The following is an 8,588-nucleotide window of genomic DNA, read 5'->3' as shown; positions in this document are numbered from 1 at the left end:
CGCCGTTATTGTCAACGACTTCCAACCATCTTTGTCCCGAAAGCTCAATTCCACGACGATAGAAGATGGGCTCTTTCGAGTTAAAAAACTCTTGGCAAGCAGTTTCAACCTGGTCGATATCTTCAAACTCCCGTCCTCTTAGGAAGTGTTCCATTGAGCGGAACAAATGATAATCTGATGGGGCAAGGTCTGGACTATAGGGTGGATGGGATAGAACTTCCCACCCTAATTCATCCAGCTTTGCCTTTGTTAACAGTGCGGTATGCGGTTTTGCGTTATCTTGCAAAAACACTACCTGGTTTCTGCTAACCAATGCAGGATAATTGAGACGCAGAGATTCTTGAACTCGGTCCAATTGTTGACAATAAAGTGCGGCGGTAATGCTACGACCATTTGGAATCATTTCAAAATGAACCATTCCTTCTGAATTCCACCAAACACTTAACATAACCTTTTTCCCAAAAGAATTTATTTTTGGTACTGGTAGAGCAGGTTGACCAGGTGTAATCCATTGATTAGCATGATCTGGGTTTTGAAAAAAGATCCATTTTTCGTCGCATGTAATGATTCGCCCATAAAATCGTCCATCAAAGGCATTTTGGCGTAATTGACGACACAGGTCGATACGTCGTTGCTTCTGTTCAGCCGTTAATTCTCTGGGAACTTTCCGGGCCCTTCTGTTCGCTTTTCCAATACGATGAAGATGATTCCAATAGGTGGATTTTGACAACAGGAGTTCTGTTTCCAATCTCCGAACACTAGTCCTTGGATTGCCTTCAATGGTTTGTCGGAAGTCTTCAAGATTATAAGCTAACGGTCGTCCCGAACGATTTTTATCTCTAAGACCTTCCTCCCCAGTCCGAAATTTCGCAAACCATCGCCGACAAGTAGACTCTTTTACCGTCCCCGCACCTTCAATTCTGCATATATTTCTTGTGGCTGCTGCCGCTGAATGTCCACATTTAAATTCATATAACATTAAATTACGATTTCGTTCTTTTTCCATGATAAACAATCAATTACCAGAATGTAACCAATTGAAAATTATTTAACTGAGACACGTCAAATTGTTAATGGACAAGTGTACTTCCTATTTTAAAAAACTAAAAAAAAATACCAATTGATTTTACATTTATTTTATATCGAGAAACACAATACCACAAAAACGCCCAGAACTTTTTGGACATCCTAATAGTATAGAAAACATAAATTTGAAAATAAAATAGTTATTTTTAAAATTTCATTAAATAAAGGTGACTATTTTTCATTGATTTTAGTGTTAGAAGTATCACTTTTTTTCACTTAATGAAAAAAAGTTATGATGTCAGCAACTTTTTTTAACTGCTTGGTTTTAATCCATGAATGAACGATATACCTACGTATTCTACAGAGAAGTAATTCATCAAAATGAAAATTGAAATATCGATTAGAACAATTAGTAACATTAAACCCACCTTTCTTTAGTCCACTAGTAATTTCAGGATCTTCATCTGAATCACTCATTTTGACTTTTATTGAGACTGACATAAAACTGACATAACAACGTATCCCACCTCCACCCGGCGGCACGGCAATTTTGCCGGAGTACATACACTATTACGGATATTCCTATCAAGTAATAGTGCAGTGCTTATCAAAAACTGACAAATTAATTTTACAACAATAAACATACATATAATGTTTCCGTAGTTACCACAACCGGCCACCGCACTTGACCAAAATGGAAGCACAAATTACAGTTAAAATAGGTTTTGATTTATGAAATTTTAAAAATGTTTATAGACAACTCGTGTTAGCGTGCTTTTTTTTCACGCGTGTGAATTATTTAACTCGTCTACGACTCGTTTAATAAACTTCCACACTTATGAAAAAAAGTTGCACTTCAAACACTTGTTGTCTAAATAACTATTATGCAACAAGTGACTAAAGTTATACTTTTTTTTACGAGAAGGAAAATTTGCAAATCCGCCGAGTAAAAAAAAAATACTTTACTAACAAGTTGCATACAAAAATTTTTGGCGCCCGTAAGTTTGGATAACAATTTTTTGGACACTCAAAATTTGAAAATTTTCTCCTGTGTGAACCCGTGAATTTTTAAAACGCTCGTTTTACTCGCGTTTTAAAGTGGCCCACTCATGCCAAAAAAATCCCAATTTACATACGAACTTGTTAAAAAAAATACTAATTATGAATGAAAAATTCTATAATTGCTTTAAAAAATGACACGCTACGGCACTTTTTCTAACACAAAATGCGTGCAAAAATGAACCGCTATTGCACTTTTTTTAACGAATGAAAAAGCTTGCACTTTTTTTGACGGACGTTAAAAAAAAAATTAAAATGCATCACATTACCGATTATTTGCAATTAATGAAGGTGCCGCACAACTTACAGGAATTTATGACGTAGTTACACTAACTGCCTAATTAAGTAATCACAAGCCAAACCAGAAGTAAGATTTCCAACACCCCATCAGCAAATAATACTTACCCTGTCAGGACCGAAGTCGACTATTTTACGCCTAGCAATTTCGGCAAACATTCTGAAGAAATTTTCAAATTAATTACGTAATGACGTTGAAATTATTCAATATTCAGTTTTCTAAAATATCCATTTTTTATTAAAAAAGAAATTCTTTACGGATGAAAAGTAGCTGCGAATCGTTTCTACGATACACTGGAATTTCACCAGTACTGACCTGAAAAATGGTTTCGAGGGAAGCGACAGCCCTGCGTCAAAAAGATTTATTGGGGGGCCATCACATTACGAGCTATCCTATTCAGCTCTACCATAAACGGTCTTGGATTCCAGCTTTCTTTAACTTGATATTTGATCGCAATTTTCACTATTACCTAATTACACTAGTCTACAAATTTTGACTTTAAAAAAGTATTCTTCGCGTAAAGTACTTTTTTTATTAATCTTCATATGCTGAATACAAAATTTATAATATACATATACTTAAAATTAGTTTCCGTTTTCTAGAAAAAAAAATTACAAAATTTTTGCAAAAATTAACAGAAATCATACTGTTCTTCTATACATTATTCTGTATATATTTTATTCTGCTTCTGTAACATCTCGACAAATTATGTTTTTAAATGAAATAGAAATTTATCAATTATCATGTTTATAATGTTTCTATATTTTGTTCTATTATGTCTCGTGTATGTTTCAGCAGGAATAATATTTTTAGTGTTTATTTCATCGGCAGCCACCGCCATTAGCTTTTATTATTTGATATGATGGCACTGTAATTAAACGCTTTACAAAATTGATTACATTGATTACAAATAATGTGGAACATATCATAATAAGTATACCACCTAGAGTTGTCAAAATTATAACAATAAACATAGCTTTCTCATTGGATAGTAGATTCATGAATGCGATTTTCAATTGTACTATCCCACCTCCACCCGGCGGCACGGCAATTTTGCCGGAGTACATACACTATTACGGATAATACTATCAAGTAATAGTGCAGTGCTTATCAACATAATTACCGGCGTCTCGCCTCCACATTTTGACTTTTTTGTGTTTTATGTTCTGTGTCAATGTTAAGGAATTTCCTCACGATGTGACATGAGTATAATAATATACCTTTTTGAATTTCAACCACCAATGTGTTCTCTAAGTCCAAAATTTTTAAATTTTTAAAAAGAGATTGCGGTACTATTCCTGTTGCTGAAATTATAAATGGTAAAATCGAATTTTTTTCTAAACACTAAAGATTTCTCATAGCAACGGAGAGTTCTAAATATTTATTAATTTTTGTATTATATGTCTGTGTTATATTGTGTGAATTTGGAACAGCTATATCTAAAAGATATGCTTGCTTTTGTTGTTTATTTAAAATAATAATGTCTGGTCTGTTATGCTGAATGTGAATGTCAGTTAAAACTGTGCGGTCAAAATATAATTTGTAATTGTCATTTTCTAAACAACTTTCTGGTTTATAAATGTAACAACTTTTCTAACAACTTTCTGGTTTATAAATGTCAATTATTGTTATTATTATTATTATTATTATTAATTTCATGCTCAACAGGAAAATACCAATAAGAGCACGTATAATTCGACCTATACAAATTAAATATCAGACAAATCCAACGATTTTAACCCTTCAATGCTACAGGAGAACAGATCAACGAGATCACCAACAGACTTGGAAATATTAAGCATGTTGTTCAAAGGAGAAAATTTAAGAAAATCCGTTCTTGGAGTTGATAAATAGAATAAGTTTTTACTACGAGTAGTAATAGAATGCTTACCAACACAAAAATTAATCTGACTGAGCAGAGAACAGCAGTCAATCAAGTTATGAAGGATTTTTGTACACGAACAATAAATTCATTAATTTATTGTAGTCCAGTTAATATAAACATAAAAAAGGGTCCGACCTTGCAAAAGGTCATATAGTTCTGATTTTTTAATATGTTGTTTGGATCTCAGCCAAGAGTAAAACACCAAATTTGCAACTTCGCGCTGGGTGGTAGCCAAAGAACAGCAAAATTTTTGCACTATTTTCAGTTTTTGCTCAATATCTCCTAAGATATGAGTCTCACAGAAAAAGTTGAAGTTACCTTTTTTAAACTAGATTAAATTCGCTACAGTTTGAGGCCCAAGAGAACTTTGTGCATGCAGCAGTTTCCGAGATAGAGCTCTTCAAAAATTGGATATTTTTTCCAAGAAGTGAATTTTTTTTGTTTACGTCTCTTATTTTATTAAATATCGTCAAAAATACTCGCCCCATGAGAAAAGTCATGGGCAATGAACTTGAAGTGTATTTATTTAGCTTTAAATTGAGATCCGACAGGCAGCTGCAGGTCCAATACTTCTCTCAAAAGTGGCATATAACCGAAAACCTCTAAAGATGGAATTTGGGAAAAATAAATGAAAACAAGTTTTCAGCGCATCAAACATCACGTATAGGGCCTAAACCAATCAAATAAGTTATTTTAACGTAATTTAGTATGTGTGGTTAAAAACTTGAAGAGAGTCTGTGAAGTTGGTGGAGAAATACTGCCCTCAGCTCCAGACTTGTTCTGGTTCTGATTGTATGGAAAATCATCGAACACCCCAAGTATGCTCGTTTGGAACGGGTTCATGGAGCAGGTGACAAGTGGTCTTGATTTTGATTGACCAAGAATTATTTTCCTCTCATTCATTGGCGCGCTTTAATTTGAGCTCCGGCGGGTACATGTCCTGGCGTATACAAGTATGTTTATCATGAACCCCATTTTTACGGTCCACTGTGCTAGCTCACTGCTGGAGATTCCACGCACATGTGCCAATCCACCGTAGCTTTTCATAAACCACATCAGCAATCAAATCTGACCATAGGCCGGGCCAAAATTTATCGGATCGGGGGATTGTAAAATTTTGTTCTATGAATATCTTAAACTCAGTTGGATCCATCCGCTGTTCTAGAGCCATCATATCTTGCAAATATAAGTAGGCACTCTTCGTGAAGAAATAGTGACCAACTGAATGAAAACAAGGTAGCATTTTATCGATAGTATACAGGTGAAGGTTCTTAATCACCCTAACGCTCTGCCTGGATGAATAGTTTTACGGGATTAGATGTTCTCTTGTGTCGAAGGACCAAAATTGATAGTCGTATATTGGGTAACACTAACAATTTATTGAGTAATGTAAAACAAGAAAGTGTTTGTATTGAGACGAATCTTGTCTCGAGGCTTGAGTCGATCTGTGTTCGAGGGTTGATGTCCCCACCCCTTCGACAGAGGGGGTGTTCCAAAAGTGGTTGGACGAAGTTCCAACATTAGACGTGTGAAAATATTGGTCCCACAGCTTTGATTACCTTCCAAATTATGCAATGCAGTTTTGAATTTGGCTCTTAGGCTTTGGTAAGTCCTATTTTCCTTTACAAACAATATGAGAGACCTCTCACTCTCACGTAGCTTATTCTCAGTTTCGGCTCTTTCTTTCCCAGTCAAGTGTACCTCATCCAAAATAATGCCAGCTAATATCAGATTAGTCAAAATGTGTGCTCGTACCGCTCGTGAATAGAATGTTGGCCAGCCTTAACAATATCTCTGGCCTTAAAGAACAGTGGTTGATCAAAAGTAACAAAGCAGGTTTTTTGAAAATGATCTTTACTTGTCTCACTGGCTTCAAAAGGTGATATGAATACTGTATCGTAATCAGTAGGTGGGGTGCGGATAAATGAGAGGAAAATAATTTTTGAGGCATAAAACTCAAGACCACTTGTCACCTGCTTAATGAACCCGTTCCAAAGGAGCATACTTGGGGTAGTTGATGATTTTCCATACAATCAGAACAAGTCTGGCGCTGAGGGCAGTATTTCTCCACCGACTTCAAGTTGTTAATAATCACACATACTAAATTACGTTAAAATAACTTATTTGATCGGTTTAGGCCCTATACACGGTGTTTCTGAAATAGGTGCATTAATTTTAACTGGTAATAGAACTCGTCAAAAGGAACAACTTTTCTATCTACCATTTTACCGAAAAACAATGTTTAATTCCAAAAAAAAATTGGAGAGATTTTTCACTAAAATAGCCCTATGCCACTAAATACTGCAATGGCTAATTGAGATCAGCGCTAATATGAAAAAAACGTCCATTTTCATCCAGAAAACGTGTTTTAACGCAGAAATCGAAATTCAAAGAAATCTACCCATATAGCAAAAAATCCACTTCGTAAGAATCTGGTTGTTTCAGGTTTTTAGGTAGATTAGTTTTGGAGATATGAACGGTTTTAGGAAAATCTTTCCGACTTTTTTAAGCCATTACGCAACGTTTTTCGTCAAAATGGCAGAGAGAAAAGTTGTTCCTTTTGATTAGTTCTATTACCAGTTACAATTAATGCACCTATTTCAGAAACACCCTGTATACGTGATGTTTGATGCGCTGAAAACTTGTTTTCATTTATTTTTCCCAAATTCCCTTTTTCGAGGTTTTCGGTTATATGCCACTTTTTAGAGAAGCATTGGATCTGCAGCTGCCCATCAGATCTCAGTTTAAAGCTAAATAAATACGCTTCAAGTTCATTGTCCTTGACTTTTCTCATGGGGCCATTATTTTTGACCATATTTAATATAAAACGAGAAATAAACAAAAAAAAATTCTGTATCTGTATCTGTATCTGTATCTCGGAAACTGCTGGACGCACAAAGTTTGCTTAGGCCTCAAACTGAAGTGAATTTAATCTAGTTTAAAAAAGATAACTTCAACTTTTTCTGTTAGACTCACATCTTAAGAGATATTGAGCAAAAACTGAAAATAGTGCGAAAATTTTGCTGTTCTTCGGCTACCACGCAGCGCGCACAAGTCTTTCGAAGTTGCAAATTTGGTTTTTTACTCTTGGCTGAGGTCTAAAGAACATATTAAAAAATCAGAACTACATGACCTTTTGCAAGGTCGAATGTTTATATTGACTGGACTGGACTGTTCAGATAAACTTTTAAACGAGAAACGTTCCAATAAAATGGTCTGTGAATATCCAATAGGAGGATAGCGTCCATCCTCTCTGAAACACAAGTACATATTTTAAGAATCTACGCTGCAAATGTTCAATACCAGCAATGTGAACAGCATGATGAGGAAACCAAACAATCGACGCATATTCAAGTTTACTTCTGACAAATGATTGAAATAAGTGTATTAATGTGGAAATATTAGAGATATCTCTGGTAATCCTAATAATATAGCCATAGGTCTTCCAGGAATTTTTTATAACAGAGTTGATGTGGCCTGTAAAAGACAGCGTATTATCAAAGAGCACTCCCAAGTCAGAGACCAATTCAGGTCTCTCCAAAACAGCACCATCAATATTATAATCAAATTCAATCTTTTGTTTTTTATTACTAAGAGTCATTACAAAATTACAACACAATTGGCTATATTTAACTGAAGGCTATTTCGTATGCACCAAGTTGAGATTAAATCAATATTATCCTGCAACCTGACACAATCACCAACTTAATTAATTAATTGTTAATTACCAATAAACAACATTTTCTGTAAAGTTAAAATCGGATGATGGAAACACATTATCTATCCTGTGTTAAATATCACAGGATAAAGACTTATTTTCGCCCACTATCAGCGTCTTTCCTAAATTATTAACTTTCTTTGAACGATTCAAAAAAGACAACGGTATTGTTGGTTACATGTTTTGTGCTTTCTAAATAGAAATAATATCTCTAATACTTATTAAACATAAACATAGGCATATGTATAGGTAATATCAAAATTATTTAAACGTTTAAATTACTCTTACTAGTTCAACATTATGTAAAATCTACTTTTCATTATACAGAAATGAGAAAATGCTATCTACAGTATGTTATTGAAATGCCTTAAGAAAATTTAAACGGTGATACATAGAACTCATCAAAACAAATTACTTTTCTATTTACCATTTTTTCGAAAAATCTTCCTAAACCCAGATAAAATTTTAATTAGTTTTATCGTAAATTCTAGTACCCGCCAATGTCCTCCGTGCGTGCATTAAAAGCGAAAAAAGATAAAAACTTAGATAGTCAAGCAAAAACCAATTCTTTATTTGTAGTAAGGGCACTAACCTTTAAATTA

Source organism: Tenebrio molitor, chromosome 1 (genome assembly GCF_963966145.1).
Source record: "Tenebrio molitor chromosome 1, icTenMoli1.1, whole genome shotgun sequence".
In the NCBI taxonomy this organism is placed as follows: domain Eukaryota; kingdom Metazoa; phylum Arthropoda; class Insecta; order Coleoptera; family Tenebrionidae; genus Tenebrio; species Tenebrio molitor.
Note: the sequence above shows the minus strand (reverse complement) of the source record.